Source organism: Mus caroli, unplaced genomic scaffold (assembly GCF_978045245.1).
Source record: "Mus caroli unplaced genomic scaffold, Mus_caroli_1 scaffold_3, whole genome shotgun sequence".
Lineage (NCBI taxonomy): Eukaryota > Metazoa > Chordata > Mammalia > Rodentia > Muridae > Mus > Mus caroli.
Genome location: NW_028227258.1, coordinates 38900570 through 38914163, shown reverse-complemented (window position 1 = coordinate 38914163; position 13594 = coordinate 38900570). Strand labels below are relative to the sequence as shown.

The following is a 13594-nucleotide window of genomic DNA, read 5'->3' as shown; positions in this document are numbered from 1 at the left end:
CTCAAGCTGTACTACAGAGCAATTGTGATTTAAAAAAAAAAAAAAAAAAGTGCATGGTATTGGTACAGTGACAGGCAGGTAGATCAATGGAATAGAATTGAAGACCCAGAATGAACCACATACCTATGGTCATTTGATCTTTGACAAAGGAGATAAAACCATCCAGTGGAAAAAAAGACTGCATTTCAACAAATGGTGCTGGCTCAACTGGCGGTCAGCACATAGAAGAGTGTGAATCAATCCATTCTTATCTCCTTGTACAAACCTCAAGTTTAAGTGGATCAAGGACCTCCACATAAAACCACATACACTGAAACTAACAGAGGAGAAAGTGGGGGAAAACCTCAAAGATATGGGCTCAGGGGGAAAATTACTGAACAAAACACCAATGGTTTGTGCTGTAAGATCAAGAATTGACAAATGGGACCTCATGAAATTGCAAAGCTCTGTAAGGCAAATTACGCTGTCAATAAGACAAAAAGGCCACCAAAATATTGGGAAAAGATCTTTACCAATCCTAAATCTGATAGAGGACTAATATCCAATATATACCAAGAACTCAAAAAGTTAGACTCCAGAAAAACAAATAACCCTATTTTAAAATGGGGTCCAGAGCTAAACAAAGAATTCTCAACTGAGGAATACTGAATGGCTGAGAAACACCTAAAAATAATGTTCAACATCCTTAATCATCAGGGAAATGCAAATCAAAACAACCCTGAGATTCCACCTTACACCAGTCAGAATGACTAAGACTTTGAACTTCTGATCCACCTACCTCCACCTACCAAGTGCTGGGGATTGAACTCAGGGCCACCTTGCCTGTCAGATCACTGTAGGCAGGAAATGCTCAGACCTACCTCCAGCAACTCCTGCAAGTTGCCCTCTGACTTTAACTGGTACAACAATGCCAGTTTTTACATTTTTCTACTAGTCATGTGATTTGAAGTATTCTATGTCATTACCCTCAACCTCAGTTACTTTATCTGAAAAGTAATGAGAATAATCTTGAATGACTTTCAAAATAGATTTCATGTAGACAAGACCTGACAGCACTACTGTGGGAATTAAATTGAATCAAGGAGCACCAACCATTTTGGAAAGAAAGCCAGGGCTGGTAATATGGTCTCCCAGGCTGGTAAGACCGAAACAGAGGAATCACCATTTCTAGAAATGTACTATAGAATGAGTTCAAGACTATTTTCCTGGGTAACCTTGTGAGATCCAGTCTCAAAATAAAAAATCAAAAGAGTTGGGAGAGGAGCACCTGGCTACCATGTGTGAAGCTGTTACTGCGAAAGAGAAAGGAGAAGGGTAGTGGAGATCTGGGTCTCTGGCACAGAGACAGCATGGAGATCGGAGTTTGGATCTCCTGAGCCTATATAAACACAAGGATGAGCATGGCAGACTGCCCTAAAGATACAGAGAAGGGACCCCACAGCAAGCCAGCTGCTTAGAACTAGTTCTATCATCAAGCTGTGAGTGCAACTCAGACACTCTGTCTCGAAAAATAAGGTGAGGAAGACTCTGATAGCAACTTCAGGGCAAACCCGTGTCCCACAAGCACCCAGCCCTACACCTTGCAAGTACATACACGCACGTTCGAAAGCTAAGAAGAGAAATCACAGAATAGTTTGTGTTGAACCTAAAATGATGACTAGAGCATCACTAAGGAAGTACAGTGTACTCAAAGTTATTGGGCTAGAATAAGACATGTGAGTCTTAATTGCACGGGATCTGAATAATGACTGTTTATTCTGAGTACTTACAATGTGTCTAACAGCAAGGCATCATATTACCCTATTTTATAAATGAAAATCCAATATGGCTTACAGAAGCCAAGCAACAGTTCCAGAGATCAAGCAGGGTAGGAGAGCCCCAAATCTTTCGGTGTAACCATTTTTCAGGAAACAGATATCCACTTCCCAATGGGAGAATCAAAACACTGAAAAGCTAGATCTCAGAGGAAAGAATGGTAAGAACTTAGATTTTTATCACAAAGACCAAGCAGAGGTGAAGAAAGGAGTCTCCAAAAAGAGGAGGAATATGTCAACCCACAGAAGCACAAAGCATGTCCCCAAGAGCCCCCAGAACTAGGAATATACAACATACACTTACAGAATCAGCAGCAGAAGCCAAGGCCACTCAGGCCCTGAGAGATTATGAAAAATAGATTATGCCATGCTAAATTATGTAGACTCTGCTCGGGAGAGGAGAAGACCATGGAGGGTTTTAAGCAACTGAATGAGGAGATCAAAGACTGAGAAAGAGGAGGCAGGGCCCCTGCTATGAGGCATCAAGGCTTAGGTGACAAACTGACACGCTGATGACCTTAGAAAAGAGAACCTTCAAGTCAGTCTCCTCGGCTACACATGACTGTAATAATTAGGTTTATTATAGGAACTGAAGAAGAACTGAGGTTAGTGTCTGATGCTGTAATTCAATAAATGATGGGGTTGTACTAACTTGTTTATTGATGTTACTATTGTGATATAAATAACACCAAGACCCAGCTTTTGGTCTCTTGAAGGAAGGACATATGAAATACACTCACTGGTGTTGTTTTACTTAATGTTGTTTAAAAAAATGAAACCAGTTTGAGGTTTGACTTGCTCAGCCACTGTGGGTCAACCTGCATCAGAGTCAAAGCTTGAGAACCACAAAGCAGATATTAGGAATGTCGTGATGTTAAGGGCTCAGTTGACTAAATACATCTTGCAACCTACTGTATGTCTCAAGCTGAATTGATTGTTGTACACACTCACTCACACACACAACACACACATACACTCATGCACAGTTAAAGTAATGATCTCCTTTTGTAAGGAGTCTACAGTTCAATTCGTTTGGTTGTCTCCTCCCCAGTTCCCACCTAGTCTTCTTTAAACAGGGTCTGGCTGTGCAGCTCTAGCCCAGAACTCACTGTGTAGACCAGGCTACCCTCAAATTCAGAAGTGCTGAGATTTAAGACATGAACCACCATGCTTGGCCACCCGGCCTTCTCTCTCACTTACAACACACACTTATCCCTTTGCAGCTGTGATCTTGGTTCCTTTGCACTCATCTTGTAGGAGTGGTGTCACCAAGGTAAAGCTAAAATCAGGTATCTGGAAAATTGAATGTTTTAAGGGTTTTACAAGAGTTGTGAAATTAATTCTTCAGATCCCCTTTACAGAATTCCTCCTGTCCCCTTTCCAAAGCTAGCTAGCTATTTATCATTATTTTCCTCCAAGTTACATTAACAGTACCTCAAACAAATATTCTTTAAAAGACCAGATAGTAAATAGTTCGTGGGCCAGATGGTCAGTTTATCTAAGACCTAAAAGACAATATAATTGAATGTGTATGATTGCCAATAAAACTTTATTTACCAATAACAGATGGCAAGCCTTCTGCCTGCCCTCTGTTACTCACACTGTAGTCAGAGGATGCTATTTCTAAATGTCACCCCTCTGTTTAAATACTAAATGGCCTCCCACTGATTGCCCATAGGATAAAGGTCAAATTTCTTAATTGGATAAACAAATTACCTCCATTAGGCCTCCTTTCTTAACCACTTCTGCCATAACTCACTTTTCATCAATATCTAGTACCTGTAAAATCTCTACGTTCCAAATTTCCTCTTCCTTCTACTTGATTGTAGGTATTGCTTTGGGAGCCTTAGCTTTCTTTCTCATTAAGAGCATTCACCCCCACCTCCTCTTCCTCACCCCTACCCCAGCTCAGTCGATGCCACTCATGTGTGTTTTATGTCCTACAGAAACATGACTTCCCCCAGGAAGCCTTCAGTGACTTTTCTCAAGTTCTAGGTCTGATGAGATTGCTGGTTCATCGGATGAAGCTCCTATTAATCAGCGTCTACATGGGGCTCCTGCTATACTCCCAAGCAGAGGGGGGGCAGGGAGGGAGGGAGAGAGAGAGAGAGAGAGAGAGAGAGAGAGAGAGAGAGAGAGAGAGAGAGAGAGGAGCACATGGGTTATTGGGTTGTTAGGTTGTTTTGTTTTGTTTTACTTAAGAGTAAGGAAAGAAAGGGGGGAGTATTCTGAAGATGAAGGTGGAAGGGGCTCCTGGGGACTAGGGAGCAGATAAACTGGGATTGCTTGCTTGGTCTCTTTCTTTTTAACCAAAGTTGCTGCTCAAGCAGTTGCTGCTTGCTGCTTTGGTTTGCTGGGCGGTTTAGCAACCATACATCTCAAGATATCTGGATACTAGGACCAATGCTAAGCAAATTTGGTCACTTTCCTCTGAGTGGCACTTCTGACCAATACTCCCGCTTTGACTATCATATGGTAGGCATATTCTATGCTTTGGGCCTTCATTTATTCTTCTCTCTCAATTCAACTCTCCCAGTGGCAGTACATAGACTTCTCTTTGTTCTTCTCGCTTTGAACTGATAAAGCTAATACGGGAAGCAGCAGCCTGCAGAGGATCTGAGATACAGAGGAAGAGAAGTCTGACTGCCTCCAGGGCTTGTGGCTACCTCTCACTCCTTTGCAGTATGCAGGACCATATCCGTTTCCACCTCTCTGGGTACAGAATTCTTCCATGGTTCTGCCGCAAGGTTCAGCCTAAACTGTATGAACAGTGTGTTTGCATACAACATTGTTATCTCACTTATTCAGCAAAGCATTGGCCAAGTACTGTTCAGGTATCATAACGTGCAAGTTTCACAGACCTACATTTTCTAAAAAGGCTATACCTACTTGGCAGATGAGGAAACACTGGCACAAAGATGCCATTGGGGAAGAGATATTCCCCAATGGTACGCACTTGTTATTGTAACACTCCGGAAGCTGAGGCAAGAAGATCTCAAGTTCAAGGCCTATAAACCAAGGCCTTATCTCTAAATCAAAGAAAAAAACGTGTTTACATGTGATCCAAGTCACACACTTGGCCATAGTCCATGCACCGGGTACAAAGACAACATGTGACTGTGCAGAGCATTCCTCAGTCCTCAGATGAAGTCACTTGTGGGAAAGCTGAACCACTAAGGCTTTAATAAGCCTTGGTAGGAGATAAAGGAGTATATATTTATTGTTTGTTGCTGCCTGATAAGCTATCATAAACTTAGTGGCTTCAAAAACTACCAATGCTGTGATTCCGTTAATGAATTGGACTTGGAGATTTTTTCCTGTTTTCAAATGGACTCAACCATACATTGACAGTTAGCTCCAAACTCACTGGGGACTTGATGATCCAAGATGGTCTTTCAGGCAATCAGGACCAGTTCCTACAGATGCTGTTCCTACAGATGCTGTGGGCGGGGCCCATCCCTGGAAAGCCGATGCTTACTTTATTTTGCCCTCACCATCTTGAAGGGTTGTTTTTTTGTTGGTTGGTTGGTTGGTTGGTTTTTTGTTTTTTTTTTTTAAGATTTATTTATTTTATTTAGATGAGTACACTATTGCTGTCTTCAGATACACCAGAAGAGGGCATCAGATCCTAATGCAGATGGTTGTGAGCCACCATGTGGTTGCTAGAAATTGAACTCAGGACCTCTGGAAGAGCAATCAATGCTCTTAACCACTGAGCCATCTCTTCAACCCTTGAAGTTCTTAATAGTTGTTGGAGCAAGGGATCCACGGATCAGGCAACTTGTGCTGCCAGCCCCTCTGGTAGCTGCTTCTGGGTTCAGTTGGGCATCTTTCTCCAATCAGTTAGGCATCACCTCCCATCCTGCAGGGGCTCACCCAGGTTTCTTTCCAAGACGGCAGGAGCTTTTCAAGAGAGTGGGAACAAAGACCCTGAAGGTCTAGCCCAGAATTTCTATACCATTGCTTTTGCTGCTTTGCCCAGTCCTAGGCACCTGGGCAACCAAGCTACAAGGAGGTGGAAACCTGAATTCCATTTCTTGTTAGGTAAAAAAAAAAAAAGCTATTTGCAAAGGAAAATATGAAGACGGATGGACAGAGTGTGTAGTTTGTGACCACTTATTGCAATCTGCCACTGGAGAGGTATACATTTTTGGAGAAAGAAAACAATCTCAGTCTGGGACATGTCATGGTTGAGGTATCTCCTTTGGTAATTCTAGGCAAAGCATCCCAGTATCTACAGTATGGTGTAGAACATAAAAGAGAATCCTGCTGGGGTGTTTACATTCAGTAACGGTCTTCATGGAGATTGTAGAGTTTTGAGTAAACAAATGCACACTCCCACAAAGTTCTTATACATTAAAGGCTAACAAAGAGATCCAGCCCATCTCTCAGATCAACCAATATTTAAGTGAATTCGTCCTTCACATATTTCACCTTGATCTCCAAGGGAGACTATCTGTGGTCCTGATCTCCTCCCTGTGGCTAGCTCCAGTACTTCTGGGAGTGCATAGCCTTTTCTGTACACACAGATAAGATTACGTATGGTCTTAGGGTTACCATTGGTATGACTGAAACACCGTGACCAACGCAACTTGGAAAGTAAAGAATTTGTTTCAGCTTACAGTTCCAGATAACAGCCTATCATCACTGAGGGACATCAGGGCAGGAACTCAAGCAGGGCAGGAACCTGGAGGCAGGAGCTGAAGCAGAGGCCATGGAAGGGTGCTGCTTACTGGCTTGCTCCTTGTGGCTTGCCTTTTTATAGGACCCAGGACTACCAGCCCAGGGATGGCATCACCACAATTAAGAAAATGAGGTTGGGTTGTAGACAAGCCCGTAGAGCACTTCCTTAATTGGTGATTGGAAGACTCAGTTCAGTGTGGGTGGTGCCATTCCTGGGCTGGTGGTCCTGGGTTCTGTAAGAAAGCAGGCTGAGCAAGCGAGGGGAAGCAAGCCAGTAAGCAGCGCTCCTCCATGGCCTCTGCATCAGCTCCTGCCTTCAGGGTCCTGCCCTGTTTGAATCCCTGTCCTGGCTTTGATCAGCAATGAGCAGTGATAAGGAAGCATATGCCTGATAAGCCGTTTCCTTTCCCAGTGGCTTCGGTCATGGTGTTTCATCACAGCAATAGAAACCCTAAGTAGGACACATCCAGATCTTATGGAGGCTCACAGTTCCCTCCTTTTAGATAACTCTAGCTTTTGTCAAGTTGACATAAAACTAGCCAGCACACTTATGAAATGAGAACTTATAAACGGAAAGAAAATCATTCAATCCTCTCTCCCACCCCAATATGCAAGTGTAGAATAGGAATAGAATCAATCAAAATAAAAAAAAACTTGATCTTAAAAAAAAATTGAAAAATAAATTTTAATGCTTTAAAACACAGTAGTTTTAAGTATTTTATTTTGTTTTTCATGGTTTTTTTTTTCCATCCCAAAGACTATCCCTTGGGCATGCTAAGAGAACTGAGAGGCTACCCCAGACTCAGTGCCTCTCTGGCCTTCCCTATTACCCTCCTCTGGGAGAGATTGTGAACAAAGTTCACTGGTCTACTTAACTGGATTTGCCCCCAAAAGAACATTGCTGTGTTCCATCTTCTTGCCCATACTCCCTTAACTAGAAAGTATTAAATTCATCTCACAGGAGGAAAAGCTAGAACCCAGATGAACAACAATGTCCCAAGCCATGTTCATTTGTAATAAAAATAAATTACTAACCCTCTATTACCTATATCCCCACTGTCCCTTTCCCATGAAGAAAGTATTTAAACTGTCACGTTTTTCTTGGAGGTGGTGGTTGCATAAGACTCTGGGGCCTCCAGAGGTGACGCTCCCACCCAAATTCTCACAGGTCACCTACCATTGCTTCATAAGATAAATGGCTCATTTCCTGGAGAATCAGGAGGATTCCAGTAGAGTGTAGAAATCAACTAAGACCAGAAAGGCTTTAATCTCGGGTCTAGGAAAAAGCCCTACCCAAGTAGGGATGGTGTAACAACGAACAACTTTGAATGGATAAAAGGTTGCAGGTCAACAACTTTGCAGTTGCTGGTCAGGCAGGCTCTACTGGATTCCTGGCTACCTGCTCTTCAGACACCCCTAACGGAAGACACATAGTGTCCAATTCTGGTTAAAGTTCATGTTGTTTTCGTTTTTTTCAAAGTGGCAAAAGGGCAGAAACCAGGATGATTAAGGAAAATGGGCAAATCTGGGAGGAGCAGCTGAAGGAGGTGTGACCAAAACACCTTGTGTGAAGCTCTCAAGAACTAATAAAAGCGCTCGTTTTGTTGTCATTGGTTTAAAGTGGAAAAAAAAAAAAAAAAAAAGCAGGAATCTCTTGTTCTTTTACGAAAAGCCCCAAATAAAACCTCTCTTCCAGCCAAGCACAAAGCCCTAAGAGAAGAAGGACAAGAGGAAGCAAAAGGCCCTACCCCCCCCCCCCCCGGCATCATAAAGAAACAGGGGCCTGAAGAGGTGGTGAGTCCTCTGAGAAAAGGCCTAAGAACTCTGGCACTGGACAGGACATTCAGCCCCAAAGAGACTCACGTGCTTTGTCAAGTGGCCCAGCTACTTGAGCTACAGCATCAAAGGACCATCCTCTATAAGTGGTTCAAAGTACCTCCTGCCAGTTCACCTGGGCCCCAGGCCAACAAACAGCAACCCAGCTGCTCAACCTTGTCCACAGCTACAGGCCAGAGACTAAGCAAAAGAGGCAAAGGCTGCTGGCCTGAGCTGAGAAGAAAGCTGCTGGTAAGGGGCCGTCCCAACAAAGAGACCGCCTGTCCTTTGAGCATGGGGTCAATACAGTCACCACCACCTTGGTAGAGAACAAGAAGGGGCAGCTAGTGGTGGTGGTCTACATAGTAGACCTAATTGAGCTGGTGTTCTTCCTGCCTATCCTGTGTTGCAAGATGGGGGTCCCCTACTACATCTCAAGGTATAGACCAAGCTGGGTTGGCTGGTCCACAGCAAGACATACATCACTGGTGATCTCACATGGGTTAACTTGGAAGAAAAAGTCTCTCTGGCTAAGCTGGTGGAAGCTATCAGGACCAACTACAATGAGTTAGGACAAGATCCGCTGCCACTAAGGAGGCAACATCTTGGGTCCAAAATCTATAGCTCAAATTGCCAAGCAGGAAAAAACAACAACAACAACAACAACAACAAAACCAAAACAAACAAACAAACAAAAGGCCAAAGAACTCTAAACTGGGTTAAGTGGCCACTGTCAAGTTGAAAAAAAGAAATTAGGAGAAATATTTTGTAGAGAAATGAGTAGATTTCGTTTTTGCGGAAAGCAAGTTCTTATTACAATGTGCATCTATGTTACAGTAGAGCAGGACTGGCCACCATTAGGAGATTCACTTTTAGCCTTATTCACAGGACTTGACCCCATTGCCCTCTGGAGCTCCCAACCATCCGTATTTACCCAGATGACGTTGGAATGTTCGTTCAGGCCATGCCTGAGTCATTATGAAATGAAATATGCAAAAGATGAAACCCTTTGGTGGGAAACAGTTGAAGATTTTTTTTAAGATTTATTTATTATTACATGTAAGCACACTGTAGCTGTCTTCAGTGGTTGTAAGCCGTCATGTGGTTGCTGGGATTTGAACTCAGGACCTTCAGAAGAGCAGTCAGTGCTCTTAACCACTGAGCCATCTCTCCAGCCCACAGCTGAAGATTTTTGAAGAAAAGAGATTCACCCACCAGATTGAAAAGTTTAGGAAGAAATGCAAGCGGGAGAGGAAGCTCACAGGAAAATAGAGGGAACGTTTCTGGGCCCTTCACCTGGAAGTTCTTTCCCTTGAGTAGCCTCCTTAGCTCCTTTAGAAAGGCCAGGAGGAGTGGTGACTGCCCACACTCTCAGTAGGCTGAGGCCGAAGGATGATGACCTCACCGGACAGGAATATACATACAGTAAGACCTTGTATCTGTCAATCAGCCACGTACAGGAGACCTTTTGTTCAGGCCGACTTACATCTCAACGCCTAATTCACAGCTTTGCTCTGTGCTCAGCTTCTATCCCGTGACATAGTCTGACTGCATAGAAGTAGCCTTGGGAGTAGAAAACACTACCAAATGGAGAGATGCTGTGTGTAAAGACAGCGGTGCCGCTGCTAAGTGGTTGGGCATGCAGGTGACAGAAGCCAAGCTGAGGCAGACCGGCTGAGGGAGGGCATTATTGATTTGGCCTTTTCTTTTTTTAATGAGGAAGATTTGAGATTGGTTTACTGGTCAAGAGTAAGGGCAGAGCTGATAGTCGCTGGGTAAAGATTAAGGAGAGGAGAGGATAACACTGATGGAGGAGAGGAAAATTGGACTTCTTCCAAGATGTTTAAAACTGAGGTCTCATTAAAAGACATGTAGTAAGTATTACAAACTGCTAAACTGCTTTCCAAGGTTCATTTCCCAGGTTCAACTCAAAGTGAAAAGGATCCGCTGAACCCACCTGAGTACTGGCAAAGAGGAGGAGGCAATCTTCACGCCATCCAAGTTTTATAGTTTTTAACTGTTGGCAAGTTAACAAGCCCATCAGCTTTCTCATTAAAATTTCATGTAGTAAAAGAGAATGGCTTCAAAATGGACAGGGCACCTAATGTTGCTACATGCTGAACAGCATATGAAACGTGCTACGGTCAAGCTGAAGTGCAAGCACATGCACTCTAGAGGGCAAGCGGCTGAAAAGACAAATACCTGAGTTCAGATCCCAGCACCCATGGAACAAGGCAGGCCCTGTGCCATGGCCTGTAACCCAGCACTGTAGGAGGCCGAGGCACAGGGGGTCACTGGGACTTGGCTGACTGAGCATGATGAAGAGGATGCCCAGCAGTGCCTTCTGCCCTCCACACGTGTGCAACATGGGCGTACAGCATGCGTGCGCACATGCGCAGATGCACACACACACTCTCAAAGCAGTAAGCGCTATTTAGTCATGTTGTTATGTTGTTAAGTGTACGCATTATTTACACAAAAGTTCCAAGAGGAAACGACACTGACCTTTAAGCAGCACCTCTGAGAATTCCATTTTTCTGATCCCTTTTTCTTCTCTGGAAAATATTTGCTGTATTAAGTTCCTTCCCCACTTCTCACTATATTCTGAAGCCACTAGATGGCCACAAAACAGACAACAGGAAATCAAATCAAGGCACCAGCAGGACTCATTTAGCACGGTAAAGTCTCCATCTCCTCACTTACAGAAGGGAATAATGATATTACTCACATTCACGAGACAGCTGCAGGAGATAGTCGGAGGCAGAACGCTGTGCTTAGTATCTTGGAGTACACAGACACACAGATTTCACCGGAAGACCACTGTGGATTTTCTTTGCATTAAAAAGATTTGCATTAAAAGTTAATAATTAGTGAAATAGGAATGAAGATGAAATGTGTGTTCCTGTCAATGACAAAAGGCTCTGATGCAAAGGAAAGGAATTAAAAAAAAAAATAAGAAAGGAGTAGGATTTGGGGGCAGTCCCTTCTCCATAAGGAAGGAGAAGGGACTTGGAAGAGGATTGGAAAGGTAAGGAAATTAGCTCAATGAATTTCAAAGATAAGGAGTGTTTAGTGAAGAAAACCTTTTTTTTTTCTCCTTTTACTGCATTTATTGATCAAAATCTATAAATCTGATAATGTTGAAAGTTAAAGTCATTTTTGTGATTATCATTTTTAAAATGTCGAGATTTATTTCCCATGATAGCCTAGAAATGTATTTGTGTGTTTTCTGGTTGTTGTTTTTCTGGTGTGTTGTTGGTGGAGGTAGTAGGTTTAAAACAGGGTATAAAGTAGTCCAGGATAGTCTCGAACCTTTGATCTTCCTCCTTCCAACTCCCACGTGCTTAGGTCATAGGTATGTGTCACCTACTACACCTCTGTTGGACATTTTTGTTGTTTTGAGATAGAGTCTCACTCTGGAGCACAAGACATTCTCTAACTCATGATGATCCTCTTGCCTTAGCCTCCTGAGTGCCAGGATTTATATATATACTATGATGCCTAGCTTGAAAAAGTAATTCTTTACTGAAATGCTAAATGTTTAAAAGAACAAAAACAAACAAACAAACAGACAGATAGACAAACAGACAAACCTTTTTGTAGGCTTAGGTTGTAACTCAGTGAGTAGAAGGTGAGATAGCATTCACAAGGTCCTGAGTCTGATCCCCTTTCACACAGCCATAACCCCAGCACTTGGTAGGTGAAGGTAAGAAGATCAGAAATTCAAGGCCATCCTCAGCTATATAGTTTAAGTTTGAGGCCTATCTGGGCTATATGAGATCCTGTCTCCAAAAAAAAAGTCTATTCTTTTTAAACTTACTAAGTGAAAAGTCATATATAGTAATAGCACAGTTCTATCTTGCTCTGTTTAATTTATAGCATAACAGCTTAGATAAACTGTAATAGTTTTAGTGATACCATAGATGATAAAAAACAAAACAAAACAAAACAAAAAACCAAAAAACGTAGAACATAGAACTAGACTGAGGAAGATTGAATCCTGACTCTATGGACTCTTGGCTCTGTAACTCAGAGAAAATGGCCTGACCTTTTTGTAGCTTAGTGTTCTCACTCATAAAAGGAGGATCCTAATGGTATCTATCTCATAATATCTTTTATGGGAAGTAGATAATGCATGTTCTAACTACTTGGCATACAAGAAGCAAGAAGCAATCATTATAAGCATTGCACAGTTGCCCTTGTATTCAAGGGTTCACATTCAAGGAGTCCTAGGCAAACAGTTATGACTCGAACAGATGTTAGAGTGTCTAACTAAGGAAAAAGTCTCGTCTGTGGGAGGACTTGGGTGGTGCTGGGACACTTTCTATCACTAACTTTCTGAAGGCCTTTAATGGTAAGAATTACAACCACTAGTCCTAGTGGTCATGCGGCCCCAGTTGTGTCTCTAACCCAGATAGTCCTACCTTGTCATAGGGTCATGGGAAGGCAAAAAGTTGAGCAAGGAGGTCTTTCTTCTTGGGTCTTACAGGGATGCTTCAGTCTTCTTGCCCATACTTTTCAGTCTTTACTAGGACTGATGCTGCTCTTGTGAGATGGACTCTAGCCCCCACAGGACTCTATAAGGCCCCACCCCCTGGCAGCCCAAGGGATGGGGCTTATCACTAGGAGACCCTGCCAAGCAGTTGGTGATCTATATACTCAGGCTTATTATTAAGTCACTGCTTGGGTGTCAACTGTTACTGCATTATTGCAGTATCCCTGGTGCCTAGTCGCATGAACACCATAAAAGAGGTGCTAGTAGATTTGGACTAAAAAAGTGAGCCTGTCCATATTCCCAATGTCTTCAACCCCTCGAAGGTACGGGTGATCTGATCTGTACCGCTGATCTTATCCCCACAATTTTTTAACCACTCCCAGACTGATCCAACCCTCATTTCTGACCCTCTATAAAACCTTTCCCCAACCCCCCTGCTTTTCTTGATACCTAACTTGTGAATTTATTGTCTTAGAACATCTTTTTTCCCTCCACGGCTTAAGCCAAGGTCTTTCTCTCCATATTTTCTTGGTTTGTCCCTCAAATAGAAACCATGCTTCTGGGGAGGACGAGGCTCTTGCTCTCTACGGCACCTTCCAAACCTTGCCTCCTCCTTTCGAAAACTGATTCATTTGAAGTTCTTATCATCTTGCTGTACTAACCCCACGTATTGGTGATATGCTCCTATTAGATTCACTAAGTGCTAGGCTTAAAGAAAAGGACCGATGCCAGGCACACACCTTTAATCCCAGCACGTGGAAGGCAAAGGCAAACAGGTCTCTGATTT

The 13594-nt window shown here is 43.0% G+C and overlaps 1 protein-coding gene across 3 annotated transcripts in view; it reads right to left on the bottom strand.

The window, feature by feature from the left end:
- Tlcd4 (TLC domain containing 4) overlaps nt 1–12920 on the bottom strand; it is a 77190-nt gene extending 64270 nt beyond the window's left edge. The window contains exons 1-3 of one of the 3 annotated variants that reach the window (XM_021157680.2): nt 12737–12920; nt 11041–11143; nt 10818–10867 (exon numbers count right to left, since the gene is read on the bottom strand). The gene's annotated coding sequence lies outside the window, so the exon portion shown is untranslated. The remainder of the gene's footprint in view (nt 1–10817; nt 10868–11040; nt 11144–12736) is intronic. The other 2 variants (XM_021157679.2, XM_021157682.2) reach the window with 2 other exon arrangements.
- Nucleotides 12921–13594: the final 674 nt, after the last annotated feature.